Source organism: Sus scrofa, chromosome 4 (assembly GCF_000003025.6).
Source record: "Sus scrofa isolate TJ Tabasco breed Duroc chromosome 4, Sscrofa11.1, whole genome shotgun sequence".
Taxonomy (NCBI): domain Eukaryota; kingdom Metazoa; phylum Chordata; class Mammalia; order Artiodactyla; family Suidae; genus Sus; species Sus scrofa.
Window position 1 is genome coordinate 53498687 of NC_010446.5, and position 20614 is coordinate 53519300.

Here is a 20614-nt window from a genome sequence, read left to right on the forward strand (position 1 = left end):
TCTCATTCCACCTCAAAGGTTTTAATCTGTGATGGCAGCAGTAACCAGTGAAGTAGAAGTTCAAACATTTTGTAATCCACTTTGGCAACCACCAAAAATTACATCAGTTATACAAAAGGTTGGTATAAATTCATCTCAGCACAATTATAACCAGAAAACTCTCCTTTCTCCTTGTAAAGGCAGAAACAAATATAACATTTTTCTGAAGAAAATTCGCAAAAAAATAGTACATTGCAATTTATGATTATCTCAGGAATTTATCTGCCATATTTGTTTTTGAAGAAAAAAGATCACTCCAGACTATGGCTATCTGAAAAATTTTTTCAGGTTTCCTGAAAAAATGGCATTGGGGAGTCTTGAAGAAAAGTTGAAACTGGAATAGCAGAGGAGGGAGGTGGCGAAAGCCAAAGCCTGGAGAGATTTTCTTCCCTAAAGAATGAAATTGAACTGTTTGCCTGAGCTACAATGTTTATGTGGAAAAATAGAAGGCATATTTGAAAAAAAAATCCTTGGAGCAAATGATGGTGAGCCTGTTCAAAAATGCCTTTCAATTTTAAGAGCAGAATTTTTAGCAGAAAGGGAGATTGTAATACTCAGGCAACTATAATATATAAAATAAACAAAGCACTTATTATCAGGCACATATAAAGAAAAGCAATATTGGAGATCTATATGCAAATAGGGAGGTGACCAAATCATCCCACACATCTACCCCAACCCTAGGAGTCAGGGCATTCTTTCTACCTGGATGCTTGTGATTAATGTCCTATATGGTGTTGATAACTGCTGTGTATCATTGAAAATGCTTTCAACTTCTTTTCAGAGAGAGTTTAAGGAGTACTTTTGAGTCTCTCTGTGCCTTGTAGAAACAGGACGAATGTGATATTCCTACTGTAACATTGTATATGGTGCCTCCTAAGCCAGGTTCCCTTTCATCAGAGCAATGTTTCAGTTCTACTAGCTCTTTTCCTCCAAGTTGCTCCAACAGAAGCACAAAGTATAGTTTCTTTTTTTTTCTGTTTATTTTAAAAACCATACTGCTATATTATAGTATTGGCACAAATACTATAATTATGATAACAAAGTGTACAGATGTTTTGTTTTAGAGCATTTTATAGCCAGAAATCCCTGTAGCAGTTAACACTGAATGACTGTTTAGTTACTTGTTTATTATCAAATCAAGATATACTCAGAGTTCCCATTGTGGTACAGCAGAAACAAAGCCAACTAGTATCCATGAGAGTGCAGGTTTGATCTCTGGCCTTGCTCAGTGGGTTAAGGATCACCATGAGCTGTGGTGTAGGTCACAGACACCACTCAGATCCCATGTTGCAGTGGCTGTGGTGGGATCTGAGCGGTGTCTGTGATAGCTCTGATTCCACCCCTAGCTGCAGTTGTGGCCCTACAAAAAGCAAAAAAAAGCTAATATATTAATTGTAATTCCCAAGTGATGCCACGCAAATTTCTCCAAAACTCTATACCCAGTGTCAACTGTCTCTCTTTTTCTTATTTTAAGAGAGCTTATAATTGGTGACAAGTTTACTAATTATTTGATAAGTAATTATACATGAAATCAAAATATGACTAATATTTTATAAAATATTTTAAATTAAAACAGATCAAGCAAATATTTCCAAAGGCCAGTAGATAAAAATGAGAGAACTAAAAGTTCTAAGGATGAATAACAGGAAACACCAATATATTGAGGATAGAAATAATGTGAAAAAAAATGAATTACAAGTCATAAAGTTAAAAAGAAAAAGAAATTAAAACAAATACTCTCAATATCTTTGGGAAAAGGGCATTTGAGGAAAAAGTCACTTATAGGGCCCATATTCACAGAACAAAGACTGAAAAATACTTTTAATATTTCTATTTAATAATTTACTTGGGGGCAGTCACATAGCATGAAATTTACCATTTTATTTATATTTTATTAAAGTATAGTTGATTTACAATGTTGTGCCAATTTTTGCTGTACAGCAAAGTGATAGCAAAGTGACCTTGCCATATATATAGGCATACACATTCTTTTACTTATATTATCTTCCATCATGATCTATACAATTTTAAAGTGAACGGTTTGGCAAAATTATCACTATTTTTCATCATAGAATCTGAGAATTAGGAAGGATTTTAGATCTTATCTATGCTTGCAACAGACACCAAACAGAAGCTGTTTTCATAATACAGTTGAGTGTCTACTTGGGCATATACTGGGGATTCTACTATTTATGTTTCTAAACACAGGTGATTCCCTAGAGGTCTGGCTTGCTAAGATTCTCTTGTTTTAAACAAGGTGCCCTCAATAAGACATGACCTGGCAAGCACCATGCCATCTTGAAGAATGGCCCAAGATGGAACATCTGCCCACCACAAAAGTTTTTAGTTCAAATTAAAAGGCTCAAATCTGATTCATTAGGCCATCATATTATTTGTTTTGTGTCGACTATCCAGTTGTTCTCTATTTATCTCCAAGTAAGTTTATCAGATGAAATATAGGACTCCCAGTTAAATTTGAATGCAAAATTAAAAACAAAACGAAAAAAAACTACTTTTTTTTTTTTTTTTGTCTTTTTGCCATTTCTTTGGCCGCTCCCGCAGCATATGGAGGTTCCCAGGCTAGGGGTGGAATCGGAGCTGTAGCCGCCGGCCTACGCCAGAGCTACAGCAACCCAAGATCCGAGCCTCGTCTTCAGCCTACACCACCGCTCATGGCAACACCGGATCGTTAACCCACTGAGCAAGGGCAGGGATCGAACCCGCAACCTCATAGTTCCTAGTCAGATTCGTTAACCACTGCGCCACTACGGGAACTCCAAAACTACTTTTTAAATAAGTGCCTCCCAAATGTTACACTTACACTAAATAATTACACAAAATAATGGATCTGTTATTGTTTGTTTAAACTTCAAATTTAACTGGATATCATGCATTTTTATGTGCTAAATCTAACAACCTTAGTTAAAACTAAACCTAAAAATAAACTTTTTTTTTCCTTTTCTTCATTTTTTTTTTTCCCAGAAGAGATCCATTGGTACAAAATTATGTTGTACATGCTTAGAAAGTCTGTGTTTTGGAGTTCCTGTCGTGGCGCAGTGGTTAACAAATCCAACTAGGAATCATGAGGTTGCAGGTTCGATCCCTGCCCTTGCTCAGTGGGTTAATGGTCCGGCGTTGCGGTGAGCTGTGGTGTAGGTCGCAGATGCGGCTTGGATCCCTCGTTGCTGTGGCTCTGGTGAAGGTCGGTGGCTGCAGCTCTGATTAGACCCCTAGCCTGGGAACCTCCATATGCCATGGGAACGGCCCTAGAAAAGGCTAAAAGACACACACACACACACACACACACACACACACACACACACACACACACACACACACGTCTGTGTTTTTCCTGTGGCCCTGTCCTGAAGTTTAATTCAATGAAAGTGTTAAGAAGTCCAAGTGTGGCCTCATATCCAGCTTTCATTTTTCAAACAGCTTTATTTGCAGATACTTGACATTTAAATATGCTTCTTTAGTTTTATTTCTCTATTACTTTTAAAGCTAGAGAAGAGAAGAAGAGGTGTGAATGGTTATTACTGTTAAAAGCCAAACAGCATAATGCTCCCTCCTTCTCTCCCCTCAGTCTACAAGTTCTATTAATATCAATTAATGCTGATGCAATCCAGAGGTTCTGAAACTAGAGTGTGTTGGTGAATTTCAATAAGAAATATGATCCACTTGACAGTATGTGAAATTTATCTGTATTGCTATGATTAAGTTTCTGGATGAGAGTTTATTCTGTCATCAAAATTTCAAATTATTCCCAAATCCACACATCTTTCTGAATTGCCAATGGCTATTTACTTCTCTGCCAGTCTTCACTTAGTTCTCTCCAGAGTTAGTGAAATGCCTCCTATTACTCTACTTTGCATATCTTTCAGTCTATCTTCTACATCCATTGAGCAATAGTTTTCTTTTTTCTTTTTTTTTAAATTTTATTTTATTGGAGTATAGCTAATTTACAATGTTCTATTAGTTTAGGTTGTATAGGAAAGTGAATCAGTCATACATATAAATATATCCATTCTTTTTTTCCCCAAATATGGTATTACAAACTATTTAGATTTACCTGTGCTATGCAGTATCATCTATTTTATAGAGTAGTGTGTACATGTTATTCCCAACATCCCAATTCTTCTATCCCCCCAATGGTTTCACCAATGGTAACCATAAGATTGGTTTTGAAATCTGTATGTTTGTTTCTATTTTTTAAATAAGTTCCATTGTATCATTTTTATTAGCTTTCACAAATAAGTGATATCATACGATATACATTTTTCTCTTTCTGACTTACATTACTTACTGTGATAATCTCTAGGTCCATCCATGTTACTGTAAGTGACATCATTCCATTTGTTTTATGGTTAAGTAATATTCCGTTGTATATACATACTACCTCATCTTCTTTATCCATTCTTCTGTCAATGTACATTTGGTTGTTTCCACATCTTGGGTATTGTAAATAGTGCTGCTATGAACATTGGGATGCATTTATCTTTTTGATTAGACTTTTCTTTGGATATACGTCCAGGAGTGTGAGTGCTGGATCATATGGTAGTTCCGTAATTAGTTTTTTTAAGGAAACTTCTTACTGTTCTCCATAGAGTTTGCACCAATTTACATTCCCACCAACAGGGCTCCCTTTTTTCCACACTTCTCCAGCATTTATTTTTTGTAGACTTCTTAGTAATGTCCATTCTGGCTAGTGTGAGGTGATACCTCACTATAATTTTGACTTGCATTTCTCTAATAATTAGTGATGCTGAGCATCTTTTCATGTGCATTTTTTTTTGGCAATTGTCTTTCCTCTTTGAAGAAATGTTTCTTTAGATCTTCTCCACTTTTTATTGTGTGTATGTATCTATATATTTATATATATATATATATAAAGTCTTATATATATGTAAAGCTCCATGAGATGTTAGAATATTTTAGAGATTAATCACTTGTCAGTCCTTTGTTTTCAAATATTTTCTCGCATTCTCTGGGTTGTCTTTTCATCTTTTTAAGGGCTTCATCTGCTGTGAAAATCTTTTAAGTTTAATTGGGTCCCATTGATTTATTTTTGTTTTTACTGTCATTATTCTAGGAGGTGGATCAAAAAGATATTGTGGTGATTAAAGTCAAAGAATGTTCTGCCTGTGTTTTCCTTCAGGGGTTTTATAGTATCTGGCCTTACATTTAGGTTTTTAATCCATTTTGATTTTATTTTTGTGTATGATGTTAAAGAATGTTCTAACTTAATTCTTTTACATGTATTGGTCCAGTTTTCCCACCACTACTTATTGAAGAAACTATCTTTCCTCCACTGTATGTTCTTGCCTCCTTTGTCATAGATTAGTTGACCATAGGTGCTTCGGTTTATCTCTGAGTTTTCCATCCTGTTTCACTACTCTATGTTTCTTTTTTTGTACCAGAAACATACTGTTTTGATGATTATAGCTTTGTAGTATAAATGAAGTCAGGAAGATTGATTCCTCCAGTTCCATTTTGCATTTGAATATTGTTTTGGCTATTTAGGGTCCATTGTTTTTTCATATGGATTTTAAAATATTTTGTTTTACTCCTATGAGCAACATTTTTAAAAACATAGTTGTTTATTGCATTGTCCAAAGATAAACCACAAGTGACTAGAGATATAGCCCACACACATCATATAGCAAACAAAAATCTTTATAATTTTGCTCCTCTAGCCTTTATGAGAACTTCTAAATGCAGTGGGTACGGCCCTAAAAAAAAAGAAAGAAAGAAAAAAAATAATAAAAGAAAATAAAAGAACTTATAAATTGTGTGTCATACAATAAAGTAATGCTATAGTTGAATTATTAATATCATTAATCAAGAAAGAAATATTGGTTGTAGGTCTACAAATTAGATGGGATTTACCAGGGCCATAATACAATATTAAAAGTAGTCTTAGTCACTTTTATTATTTATCATATACCCAACAATGTAGTTCTTCTTTAAGAAGTATACTCCAGTAATAAGTTCTTACTATAAATGTCCAAAGATACTTTTACTATCATTACTTATAATAGCCCAAATCTGAAAATAATGAAACTGTCTGTTGATATTAGAATAGATTAGTGAAATAGTATGTGCACTCAATGGAATACTATATAGAAATGCAAACTAACAATCTGCTACACAGAGCAACATGGATAAACATCCAAACAAAAGTATCCAGATCCAAAAGGGTATATGCCTTATGATTTCTCCTATGTAAATTTCAACAACAGATAAAATTAATCTACATCATTAACTGCTGAAAGAGTTTTTCATCTGAGGATCTTTGGGATTGCTCGAAAATACATTCTAGTCAAACTGTAAGTGGTAAATATTTGAAACCCAAGCACTTCTTCACCTACAGCTCCCACTCTTTCTCCCCTTTGAGCTTTCCCTTTTGCTGCTACTCTAAGTGGAACGTTTCACCTCTGTTTATACAGTTAATTCTACATGTCCCTATATCATGCTTTTCCAAGCAGTTTGTTGTTGTTTGTTTGTTTCCTTTAGTTTAAGCTTGATGTTTTTCCCCAGTCTTTTACAAGATCCTGTTCTTTCCTTTTTTATAACATGTATCTCAGTGCATTGTAAATTTTTTTTTAGATTCGTGACTCTTACCCAAATCTATGGTCTAATCCTGTTTTGCTCCATGCTTGACATGGTAAAATATGAGATGAATGACCATATCTATGTATGCATATGCATATGATATAGTTATGTATTAGGAAATAGAATAACCTCTAGATTAGGTAATAGTTTGAGGTGACTGCAAATTGAAAGAAGGCATGCACAATATCATTAAGAATAATCTTGTTTTTGTCTTTTCAAGGCATCTAATAGTTTCACAAATTATTTAAAAAATATTTTTTTGCTTAAAATATGTAGGCCCCCTTCTTATTTAATCTTTTTTCATAATTTTGCCTTATTGGGAGACTATAAATCTCTGTTTCTATCTTCTTTAGATTTTAATAGTGAACCTACAGTTATAGTGCCAGTGTGACAGGATTGTATATGTCATATCATTTGGATTTATGATAAATTATCTTACAGTAAGTGAAAATCAAGGACATATAAAATATTATCATGTTATTTCTATATCAAATATTTTTGCATAGAAAAACAGAATTGTAAGTATACCAAAGATTATCATTTTCTGGATTGCTTTTACTTTCAATAATGCAAAATTACCCAGCTTTCTTGGAGCATTCAATTATTAAAAATCATCCTTTTAACCTTCTATTTGAAACAAGGCACTTATTATCTTTATTTTCAAAAAGTAAAAATCAGAAAAAAATCTGCTTTACCTCACTTTGTTACCCATTGGTACTCATTTAGACTGAAAATGATTTGTTCTTGTGTTTCATTTGAGAAAATCACATTTTTAGAGTAATTAAATAAAAAATTATATTAAAGAAAAACATTTCTGTGAGAAAACACTTAAAAATCAAGTTTGCTCCTTCAAAATTTTTTCTTATTAATGGTTTCATGCTCCCTGTAATTGTTTACATTTCACCTAATAATAATTACTTTCATGTTAATAATATATGAATTTGTAAAGGCTGCTTTTCAGTATCCTCCAACCCTACACAAAGGGCTATCATTACTTAAAGGCTGATTCCTGGTCAAGCTGAAAGTCCATTTTAATATGTAACTTCTTCCTTGGAGTATATTATTCTATGCTTCCAAATTCAGAAATTAAAAAAATAGTATAAATGCCAAAATTATATTTTAGAACACTGCATTATGGAATATGTATAAGCATCCTCATAGGGGATGGCTAGATATGACTAGTTAAAGTTTCCAAATATGTTTAATTTGAGATGAACTTCATGCGGTGAACACAGAAGAATCAAAGTTATAAGACAGGGACATGATCATTGAAGAACATTGAAGAGATTATATAACATAGGAAATTTCCTTCTAAAATCTGCACTTCTATCTCTTCATAATTTCTCTAGTGTTTAATCTCCAAAGATGCATCTTCTTTTTATTGATTAGCATTTGTATGCTGCCTCACACTCATCTGCTTGCTTTGAATGTTAGTTTGGGTGCTATAGAGATAGAGATGTGAGCCCAGCATATTGTTTTACAGTTTTAATAAGGTGGCATTTACTAGGTCACTAGTTCATTTTATTCAGTAGCCAAAAATTTTATTGCTGACTTTAACCCTGTTGAATTTCTCATCATGTTATAAATTTAGTCCAGTAACTGAATACTCCTTTTTGGCTACAGAATTTGGTTTAATGTTTATAGCAATATTTGGCTACAGGTTTTTGCCTATAAAAATCTAGTGTATACAACCTGTCATGTGTTTAAAAACAAGAATATTGAATGATAGTTGTATTTTTTTTTTAATATTTCCCCATTACCTGGTAATCTAGTCCTGAAGTTCCCACTGTGATGGAGCAGGTCAAGGATCTGGAGTTTTCTCTGCCACAGCTCAGGTCTCTGCTGAGGCATGGGTTTGATCCCTGATCCCAGCATAGTAAGTTAAGGATCCACTGTTGCTGCAGCTGATTCCATTCCCAGCCTGGAAACTTCCATATGGTGTGGCTGCGGGCAAAAAAAAAAAATCTAGTGCCTACTTACTCATAAGAATATATAGATTTGTGAAGGCTTAAGAATGACCTATCATACATTTGAAGAAGAGAAACAGTCAATGTTCAGTTCTACAGGTTCAAAATAGATTCAGGAAAATACCAGACTGAAATATTAGCGTACTAGTTTGCTAGTGGAACTGTAATACACAACAAAAATTAAATTCTGGGTGACTTAAACAACAGAAATTTATTTCTCACAGTTCTGGAGGCTGTAAGTCCAAGGTCAATGTATTAGCAGGTTTGGTCTCTCCTGAGGCCTTTCTCCTTGGCTTGAAGATAGCCACCTTTTCACTGTGTCCTCGAATGGCCTTTACTCTATGTGTTTGTATTCCTGGTGTCTCAGAGTTGCCAATTCTCTTACTCTTATAGGAGCACCAGGCAGAGTGGCTTAGAGTCTTCCTGCACAGCTTCATTTAAATTTTGCTACCTCTCTAAGACCCTATTTCCAAATACAGCTACATTTTGAGGTATTGGGGATAAAGGTTTCAACCCATGAACTTGGAGGGAACACAATCCAGCATAAAACAATTAGTGTTATATGAAAGCACTTTGTGAGTATTCATGAATGAAGTCCTAAATAAACAATAAAGTGTTAAGAGGATAAAACTGTCCATTCCTTACATTTTGTAGTCCACGGAAGTGTGTGAGTTCCCTGGAATGGGGGAGGGAGGCCAATAAGACAATTGCTGGTAAGAGTCATAGTTTCTCATGCCTGATATGATGCTCTTTGATTGTTCCCCTAGGTAGGCAGGGGATTGGGATTAATACCTCTATAAATTTTGTGAAATTTCAGAGTAGAGGGATTTGAGCCTCTTTAGCAACTCAGAGGTCCAGAGGACAAGAAGTCCACTGACAAAACCATGGGCTCAGCATTGGTCCAGAACACTCATGTGACAGTGACTCATGAGTTATCTAAACAGAGAGGCTTGAGGCAGCCTTATGGAAATGTCTTCTTCCAAGACCACTGGCCAGCCATTTTCTTTTTTCCCCAAATAATGGCATAGAAATTAACTGAAAAAAGTGTCCTCTGGTGTGACATGGATAATACAATCGAATGGGACATGAAGAGTTGGATGTCCCATGAAGACAAAGCTACAGGTGACAGTATATCAAGATTCTGACTCCTGCAGATTCCAACGAGTGAAAAGTAACCAAAGAAGATTGTATATCTTGGCAGTTGTCAGCATAAGACTGCTATGGACCAGGTTCTTTTCCAATAAATAGTGGCAGAGGAATCTTCACTGGCTAAAATGACTGAAAAATCACTATATTCTGACATGATTTCCTTTAGCGTGTCCAGAGATTGAATAATACACAGTAGGTGGAATTGTAGCTTTAAGAAGACTGAGATGTACACAAGTGAGATGACTTTTTTGCATGCGTAAATTGTTTGACTATGAATTTCTATCTGTTACATATTTCTTTTCAAAAGCTAATTAAGGTATGAATGTATATCTGGGGTGGGGTGTAATTTGTCATAGGTTTTTTTTTTTTTTTTTTTGGTTGTGTTGTTCATATTGTTTTCCTCAAAGCAGGGTGAATGAATAGCTACTATGGTTACAAAACTTAGACTAAGCAATGTTTTAAATGCTCTACTTTGAAGGGCATACTAATTCTTATGCAGAATCTGAATGCTTAGAATTGCTTAAAAAAAACAATAGTAAAAGATGTAAATGTACTCTCTGAGGAGATAGGTAGATGTTTCATATATCATGTTCTCAGTGGACAGATACCAGAAGACTAAGGATATAGGTTGCTTCTTGTCAGTAAAATTTAATAGGATTTGATGCCTAGATTTGAGGTTAGGAGAAGCCTCAGATACTTGATCTCAGAACAAATCCAAGTGCATCCTGAATTCTTCTAATACCTTTCTGCCTTGCTTAGGCACTTTCATCTCAAATGGCAAAAGATCATAAAACCTGTCAGCAGTGTGTACCTGAATAATGCATCAGGAGACTTGAAATTACTCAAAGGAAAGAAAAAAATTCCAAACAGCTGAAACAGCAATACTAACTACCATTACTGAGTGTCCATTTATGACAGTTTATTGGTAGTTTCTGTTACTCATGTGGACTAGTTCATAATTCATAAGGAAATATTCTTGCTTATTTGTTCCTCATAATAAAATGAACTTATGCTGGAAAATGGCCAAGGACTGATGGGGTAGTTATTGCAGCAGCTTCATAATGTTGGACATCCTCAAATTTTTTAGGCTCAGTTTTCTCATCTATAAAGTAGTAGGTAAAGGTTATTTTCAGAGTTGTGCTACTAAAATTATTAATTTATTGTCAAAACTATAATTAATGTTTCTAAATTAAAACATAATCTTTACACATTTCTGGATCAACATTTTTTTTTTTTTTTTTTGGTTGTGCCCATGGCTGGGTCAGTATTTCTGGTGAAGTTTAATATTACAAAAAATATATTCAAAAGAGAGATTCTGTAACTGGAATAGTGCTTATTTTGATATTCTTTGGTAAATTTCTTTTTTATCACTGAGAAATGAATATATTCTGGAAAATAATAAAGTTAATTTGCTAAGATATAAACATATAAATTCATATTCATGTATCATTTTAAATAATTTGACTTGAATTGGTAGGATACTCAACAAGATTTGCTTACTTATTATCTTCTAGGAATTTGTTTATAAGATTGCAAAAATAGATCCCTAGGCTAAAAAAGGACAAAAATTTAAAAGCTAAACAATTTTTTATAGACACTTAAATAAAATTATATTTTAAGAAAAAAGAGGGTATCAGAATTAAATAACTAAGGTTCATTTTGTTTTCAATTCTTATTTGGGGGCTGTTGTGTAAAATAGACTAGTATAATTTCCCTGTGATTATTTTTCATTGAACAGCACCATTTTAACGAACAAAAAAAATTAACCTGTTGGTCTAGACAAAGTATTTTCCAAATTTATTCAGCAGTATTGCATTCTCAATAGAATTTTTGTCCCTAGAAACCAGGGACTTATGCCTAATTAATAGATTAAGTAGAATCTATTACTTGACCATCAAATCTCTTGAATACTCATATTTAAGTAAACATTTTTTGATTTGTGTTAACAATTAAATTAGAATGAAATCCAATTAAAGTTCAATTAGCAATTTAAAGATTCAGATTTACAAAATGTACAGTGAATTCTAATCTTCTTTCAGTGATTGATGTGCATGTTCAGAATATTAAGCTCTTACATGTTCTTAATAGCTTTTTCGTTTTCACATGCAGTGCACATGCTGAGTTAGTCAATGCCTTCTAATAAGTCTTATTCTAACAAAGCAACCTGGAACTGGTAATTGATGTTATTATCAACAAACAAAATAAATCAATCTAAGCGAATCTCACAATTCTTTTTTTTTTAACTTAATATAATTATGATAAAATATTCTGATTTACTCCACAAAGCAATTTCACTGTGTGTGAGCTGCTTTATCTATGAATAGAGTGAATATTAATAGACTGTTTTGTAGAAATAACAAGATTTTTTAACTCCATAATTTAGGTTATATAACAAAGGATTCAAATAATAGAATAGAGATACATATTTGAAGGGAATAAAAAAAAAGAAATGTCACTTTGTGTTATTACTTATATGCCAAATAGCATAAGACTTATAGTTTGCAGGCTTCAAAAAATGTTCTGTAAGTGAAATTTTTGCATGGCCAACTTTTATTGACATATACTGATATATCAGAAATATTTTTTCAAATGAATCAAACAAATGGACTGTTTGATGTCATGCAAAATATTTTTCAAAAATGTTTGACAATACAAAATATTTGAAATCATGACTGCATCAAAATTAAGACTATGTAGTTATTGCAGACAAGTGTGAAGCATTATGTGGCCAATATATGGAGGGAGGGGAGTGGATGGCATTCATGGATTTCAAGCTATGAACCAAGATGCCCACCTTGAGAGTAGCATCAAGGTTAAGGTGATACCCTTAGCAGTAGGTGCTGCAATCAGTATGTGGAATGTATGATACTCCTGAGTAGCATCTGCTATCAGGAATCAGGTATCATGGCACAAAGCATTCATCGAGTTAGGGGGTAAAACCTAGTACTAGGTGCTTCTCATGTCAGCAGCTGGGATCTCAGCATCAGGAAGTGGATCGGCCTGACCTAGGGACTTAAGCAGGAATTACAGAGACAACTCCAGTGACAGGAAGGAAAAGCCCAGTATCAGCTTCATGGGGGTAAGCTAGGGTAGAAACTGAGAGAAAAGAATTAAGGTGATTATTGATTTCAAAGACTGAAGAAAGGATAAATGGAAAGAGATATCCCCCTTGACAGACTATTACATTTCTGAATGATTTTGCAATTGTTCATAGTATTAGCCATCAGTAGTCCCAGGGACTCTGTCTTTGGTTAGGCTATAGCATGTTCATTAAGAAGATAAACTTTGTCAGTGAGGACACAGGTTCAATCCTTGGCCTCACTCAGTGGGTTAAGGATCTGGTGTTGCCTTGAGCAGTGGCTTGGATCTGGTGTTACTGTGGCTGTGGTGTAGGCTGGCAGCTGCAGCTCTGATTCGACCCCTAGCCTGGGAACCTCTCTATGCCATGGGTGCAACCTTAAAAAAAAAAAAAAAAAAAGAAGGAGAAAGGAGATGAACTCTGGAACTGCACAGACTGCTCTTAATCCTCACTTTTGTCACTTTCTGTGTGACTCAAGCAATGTACTTAACCTCTCTGTACCTCGATTATTCATTTGTAAAAAGAACATTATAAGAGTATATTTAAATCATGGTTGTATTATAATGAGTATGTGTGTTAACACAGTAGTCATGCACAGTGCAATATATATTTTAAGCACTGTGCAAGTTTTTGACAATGTTAATTTCTTCCTTGAAGAAAATCACAGACTATGTTTTTATTGCAATTTTAGTTTGTCAGAAAATTGGAGTAATTTTTGCTTAACATCATGTTCTAAAAGTGGATGTTAGATATTCTTTAAAATAAACACAAAATAGAGAAAAGTTAATAATTATAAAAGAAGAAAATAAAAATCATCTCTGAGCTGGTCTATTCCAAAATCACTAGCCTGGATTTGAAGATTAACTAGAGTGATGAGTTGGGATTGATTAAAATTCCTTTTACTTTGTTTTGCTACCAGGTCATGACAGAAGCTGTATGAAGGACATACTCAAGAGCAAGCATGCATGTCAATGAAGGCAGTTCTTTAATACATCCAGTATTTCTTAATGAACCACAACCGAAGATCAGGGGTCAATGCAGCCAATATGGAGTGAGATGTCTTCAAGGCTAGAGGAGCCAAGGATGGCAGGCATGTTGTCTTTCATAGCACCAGACTGTGGAAGGCTGTATTAGCACTCAGGGATCTATTTTATTATTATACAAGAAAAAATTTACTTTCTATATATCTGCAGTTTGTTTCTTGCTAAATCCTTGGACCTATACAGCATGCTATAAAATGGTTGTGAATCTATTAGCACTTTAACTCTTAAAACATTTTGCTTTATTTATAATAATGAACAGTTATGTTAGGTTAAAGTCTAGTGGTATCTGTGAATTGATTATATCTTCAACTTTTTATGAAGATTCATAAGATTTCCACGGGAAAACTGACTTTTATTGATGGAAGTTTGGTGGGATCTAGACATTCAAACTTAGAAATTCCATCTTCAAGAAGAGACCTAAATATTTCCGATTTGAATAAAAAATTAAACCAAACTTATTGAATCTAATATAGAGGCTGGACTAGATTGTCATTGTGAAATTTCATATTTACAGTTAATATTGACTTTGATTATTAGATGTTAATTATTTCATTTAAAATTTTAAAGATGACCAAAAAATTATAAAATATAAAAGTAAAATATAAAATTACAAATAAGAGGTAAAACCTAGAGAACCCTATGGAAATATTTAAAAGTTATAATGTAAACTTCCCAGCATTTGGGATTTTGAGAATGTTTTCCAAATTTGCTTTTCTATCACCCAGTTAAAACTTTAAAACAATTAAACTTTCTAAATGTTTAGAAAATCACTTTCAATAAAGTATATAAAATTTGGTTAAAGTTTGTCATAAATATTTTAAAACAAAACAAGAATTTTTAAATATATAACCTAAAAATGCGAATCAATTTTACCTCACCAAAGAACATATATGTATATACACACACATATTATACATATATGTGAAAATATATAAATGGCTAACAAGCATATGAAAAGATACTCTTTAATTTGTCATGCGAATTAAAATGACAGTGAGATACCACTAATAGGTTCCCAGAAGGATGGAGACAGACAGCTCCCAAACCCCAAAAAGTGGCTGTTCACCTTGGAGACCTGCTGCAGACGTGGTTACAGTCCCACAAAATCTATACACTTTCTGGGAATGTGGATGCTCAAGTTGGACAGCAAGAAACAATGGCCTGCAGAAAACAACTGCCTGCATAGATTAACCTCCTACAAGGATTAACTGTCCTCTGTCATGGGACTCGACCCCTCCCCCTCCCCGATCTTCCCCTCCTTCTTCTTCATTGTTCTTCCACAAGATCCCACCATAAACTCCAACAACGGATTCCTGCCACAGATCCTTTATAAGCCTAGTATCTCCTCAAAGTGGGCTGCTGGCCCCATCTTGAGCTCAGCCCATCCTCCTCTGATGCCTTAATAAATCTCTCTTTCTTTACCAACTTGGCCTTGTGCATTCCTCCCTCAGCAAACCTAAGAACCTTTACATACCTATTAGGATGGCAAATATTCAGAAGGTTGACAACATCAAACTTTGGTGAGAATGTGAAGCAAGAAGAATTCATCCGTTGCTGGTGGGAATGCAAAATGGTAGAGCCACTTTGTAAGACAGGTTTGTGGTTTCTTAAAAAACTAAACGTACTCTTACCATTTGATCTAGCAGTTGCTTTCCTTGGTATATAATTGAAGGATTTGAGAACTTATGTCCACACAAAAACCTTCACAGGAATGTTTATAACTGTTAAAACTTGGAAGCAACTAGGATGTTTTTAAGCAGGTGAATAGACTAACACTGTGGCTCATACAGACAATAAAATATTATTCAAAGCTAAAAAAATAATTATTAAAACATGAAAAGACATGGAGGAAACCTAAACGCATATTATAAAGTGAAAGAAGCCAATGTGAAAAGGCAACATGTTGTAAGATTCCAATTCTATGACAAATTCTGGAAAGTCAAAACAATGGAGACAGTAAAAGATCAGTCATTTTCAGGGGCTGAGAAGTGAGAATAAAAAAGCAGACTACAGAGAATTTTTAGCATAATGAAAATATTCTGTGTAATATTATAATGATGGATATGTGTCATTATATACATTTCAAACCCAAAGAAATTACAGCACTGAGAGTGAACTGTAATTTTAACTATGGACTTTGGGTAATGATGATGTGTAATACAGCTTTATCTTCGGTAAAAAAAAAAAATATGGTTCTGATGAATGATGTTGATAATGGAGAGGCTATGAACATATGAGAGCCAAGGTTATATAGGAGATCTCTGTACTTTCCTCTCAATTTCATTGCAAAACTAAAAATGCTGTAAAAAATTCTTAAAAATAATATAAAACAAAATATGAAGCCAAATGCAATTCTATTTGTTTCTCCCTAATCCAGGTCTCTTTCCCTCTATAACTCATTTTTTTAATGGCTGAATAAATCTTTCCTTTAAGATTTGCCTTCTAACTTATAATTTACCTTAATATGTATAGGAATAATGTTTCGGAGAGTATAGAATACAAAATTACATGTATGTAAATGTACATATACAGTATGTATAAAGACTCATAGTTATACATGTTAATGTAATGGTAGTTATAGTAAATAATAAGTTAGAAAACATTTAAATTGGAATAAGGTGGCTAATGTTTGATGTGTAATTAGTTGACTTGAGTGTGTGTGTGTGTGTTTAAACGGGTTTGCAGCATGACTCATCTCTATTGGGAAAAAATGAGGTGATACATACTAATGAATTTCTCATTTGCTTAACAGTATGAAATATTAAGGATACAGCTAATTGTATGGGGAAACAAAGAACTGATTGTTAAATAAAGCTTTGACTTTATTCTTCACAGCTGACTACATATACCAGTGTAATGAATAAAGTTGTGTCTTCTATTGGCCATCATTGGTAGAGTTTCAGAGAACTGTAATTGTAAATTTTTAGTTTAATAATGCAAACCTGACAGTAGCAATGGACTATGTCACTATGTTAGTGAAGACTTTTTATAGAACTTAGAAGATAACATACCCAGCCATTGTGAAATAATGTGGATTCTGCAAAACCTGCAGAAGTGAAATAGCTTCAGAACAATACAATGTGAGCGTCTCAGGAATAGATGTGACTTGCTCTTCTGTTCATCCACTTGTCAAAGATGATGCCATTTTCTTCACAAGTTAATTACTGACATCCCTAAGGCTCTTTTCTAAAGACAATATTATATTTCTTATGAGAAAAAGGGATTTTTCGTGAGAATATCTGCTATTAGAGCCAGATGTCCAAATGTGTTGTACCTTCGATAATGAATTTCATGATCATGTAGAGATAGCAGGAAAAGTTCCTGTCTTTTTTGTTGTTGTTGTTTTCTATTTAAAGGATGAAACCAACAAGTTCTTAAGATAATGACAATTTAAAGTTAGTGGTTTTTATTTTATATAATGTAGACCACTTTAGAAAGTTTGTTTCAAGATAGATGAGAAAATTTTAAATGAAAATCTGATTTTCAAATATTTTCAGTAAGGAAAAAATGCATTGTTTTTTCATTTTTTAAAATTTTTATTGACGTATAGTTGATTAACAATAATGTGATCATTTCTGCTGTAAAACAAAGTGATTCAGTTATACATATACATACATCCATTCTTTTTCAGATTCTTTTCCCATATCGATTATCACAGAATATTGGGTAGAGTTCCTTGTGCTTTATAGCAGATCACCTGTGGCCAGTCATTCCATATACCACTGTGTGCATATGCCAATCCCATATCCCCAGTCTTTCCCTCCCCCCATCTCTCCAGAGAATATGATAATTTGAAAAGATCCATGCACCCCAGTGTTTATTGTATCCTCTCTTAAGCAAGGAAATAGGCCCACTCTAATTTTAAAAGAAATGTTCAGACATTGGAGAGTGAATACATAGCGGGGAATGAAATATAAAAAGTGACCTGAATCTATAACTTTAAGAAAGAATTGGATTTTACAAAATGACAAGCATTACAAAAGCTATGTTTTAGAATGTTTAATGTATTTCATTTGCATTTAAAAAAATAATACATGCATAGTTTTAAAATAATGGTTTAATAGGATAGGCAGTCAACAATGAAAGAGAAACTCAGTCCTCTGCCACAATTCTTCCAGACTTCTTTACCTTTAGGCAAGCAAAGATCCTTCCTTCTTGAATGCCTTTCCCTCTTCTTTTTGTTTTATCATTTATATATATATATTTTTTCTACTGTACAGCATGGTGACCCAGTTACACTTACATGTATACATTCTTTTTTCTCACATTACATGTTCCATCATAGGTGACTAGACAGAGTTCCCAGTGCTACACAGCAGGATCCCATTGTTAATCCATCCCAAAGGCATCATTCTACAACTATTTACCCTATTTCTCTACCATTCTAGGAATCAGCCACCTCCATACCTTTAGGGAGTCATTTTTCAGCTCCATCAATTGTGGTTCCTCTTGGTTTCCATTATTTCTCTGACTTAGATTTGAAGATGAGAAGCATCAATATATAATGAATCAACATCTTGTCAGGAAAGCCAGAGGTTTTTCATTCAATATATTGATCAATATAAGGGTAAATTACGAGTGCATTATATTTTCCCTACACATTGAATAAGTGAATATGGTTTAACATTTATTCAAGTTCTGTATCATTTCCATTAGTAAGTAGAGCTTTAAAGATTTTCCTCCTCCAAATTGTTTCATGCTTCTCATTCAGTTTTATTGCTAGATCTTTATGCTTTTGAACTTATTTTAATTAGCTATTTTATTCTATTATATTCCCCCAATTGTTATTGTGTTCATATAACCTACTTTTATAAGGTAACTTAATAATGGACCGTTTATGATAATTATTCTATTATTTAGGAGAGTTCTCTCCCTCCCCAGCTGATGATTTTAATTTTTTCTAGATGTATTGTAATAAGTAAAAATAAACTGGAGTTCACATTGTGCCTCAGCAGGTTAGGACCAGACATTGTCTCTGTGAAGATGCAGGTTTGATCCCTGGCCTCATTCAGTGGGTTAAGGATCTATTGCTACTACAAACTGTAGCTAATTTCTTAAATGTGGTCAAGATCTGGTGTTGCTGTGGCTGTGGCATAGGCTGCACTGCAGCTCCAATTCAACCCTGGCCCAGGAACTTTCATAAGCCACCACTGTGGCCAAAAAAAAGAAAAAAAAAGATAAACATACTTTCTTTGGAAGAACTCAATAATAATATTCAACACGGAATATTTGATACCTACTTAAAGTTTATTTTTATATTCTCTAGTAGAGATGCTTATGTGCTTGTTTCTTTATTTCTTTATTTCTTTTTATTCACTATAGTGTTGATTAGGTGCCAGACATCGTTCTAGTTACTAGTTACAGCAAAGAATAAGTACAAAAATCCCTGACCTTTTTTATCTTATATTTTAGTAAAAGAGAAGGTTAATAAATAGTGCTCAATGCATAGTGAAAGTGATAGGTGATGCTTTTTTGTTTCCTTTGTGGGTTTATGCATGTTGTATAATTTTTTTCTATCACAGTCAAGGGAGGTCTTAATGAAAATGTAACATTTGAGAAAATACCTGAAGAAGTTAAGGAAAGGAGCTATGCAATTGTCAGCAAAAGAGATTTTTATACAGAAAAAACAGGAAGCAAAGTACTAAGGTAGGAGCAGGTTCAGAAAATAGCAAAGTTCAGTGCAGCTAGAGGTGAGAGCAAGGGATATATAGTAAGAAACATGTAATAATAGACCTCTTAAAAAATGAGAATAGACTTTTGAAAAGAGTAAGTATGGTCTGTTGGCCCTTGCTTCGAATGATAAATCTAGTGTGAATTGGCTTGAGTATAAGGAGAATAAACTATTGGAAGGATGCTGGAATACTTTTTTTAAGAAGAAGACTTGGGGAGTTCCCGTCGTGGCGCAGTGGTTAACGAATCCGACTAGGAACCATGAGGTTGTGGGTTCGGTCCCTGCCCTTGCTCAGTGGGTTAACGATCCGGCGTTGCCGTGAGCTGTGGTGTAGGTTGCAGACGCGGCTCGGATCCTGTGTTGCTGTGCCTCTGGCGTAGGCCGGTGGCTACAGCTCCGATTCAACCCCTAGCCTGGGAACCTCCATATGCCGCGGGAGCGGCCCAAGAAATAGCAACAACAACAACAACAAAAGACAAAAAAAAAAAAAAAAAGAAGACTTGGGTTGCACCAACTAGAAACAACAGAATTGGACATCTCCAGCCTCCTCACTCGCCCATAACTCTTGCATGTTTTTCTCTGGATGCCAACATCATTCTTATAGACCCAATTCCTTAACAGCTCCACCATAAGAAAGGGACTATCCTTCCTAATTTAGTTCTGATCCGTGAAATTATATATTAAAAGAAAAAAGGTCTCTGGACCAACTTGGGACATTCATCAACTCACGGACTGATAAATTATGGCCAGTGGGTAGAGGGTGGAATTCTTTGAATAGTAGACTTAGTAGAATTAAATGTTTAAAGTGAGGACTAAGAGATATTCACCTATGGAAGGAAGCCACTAAATATAGTTTTCTTACTATATATTGTTAAGATTTAATTGAATTTTAAGATAAATATTATATATATCCACTTACGATGAGTTTGTATCTTCATATTCTGGTGAATACTTCTCTAAGTACTAAAATGGCTTCTAGATATGACTGAAAATCTTTGAAAATACATATCTAATCATTGAACCTTTATTCAAGAGTGACTTTTTGACT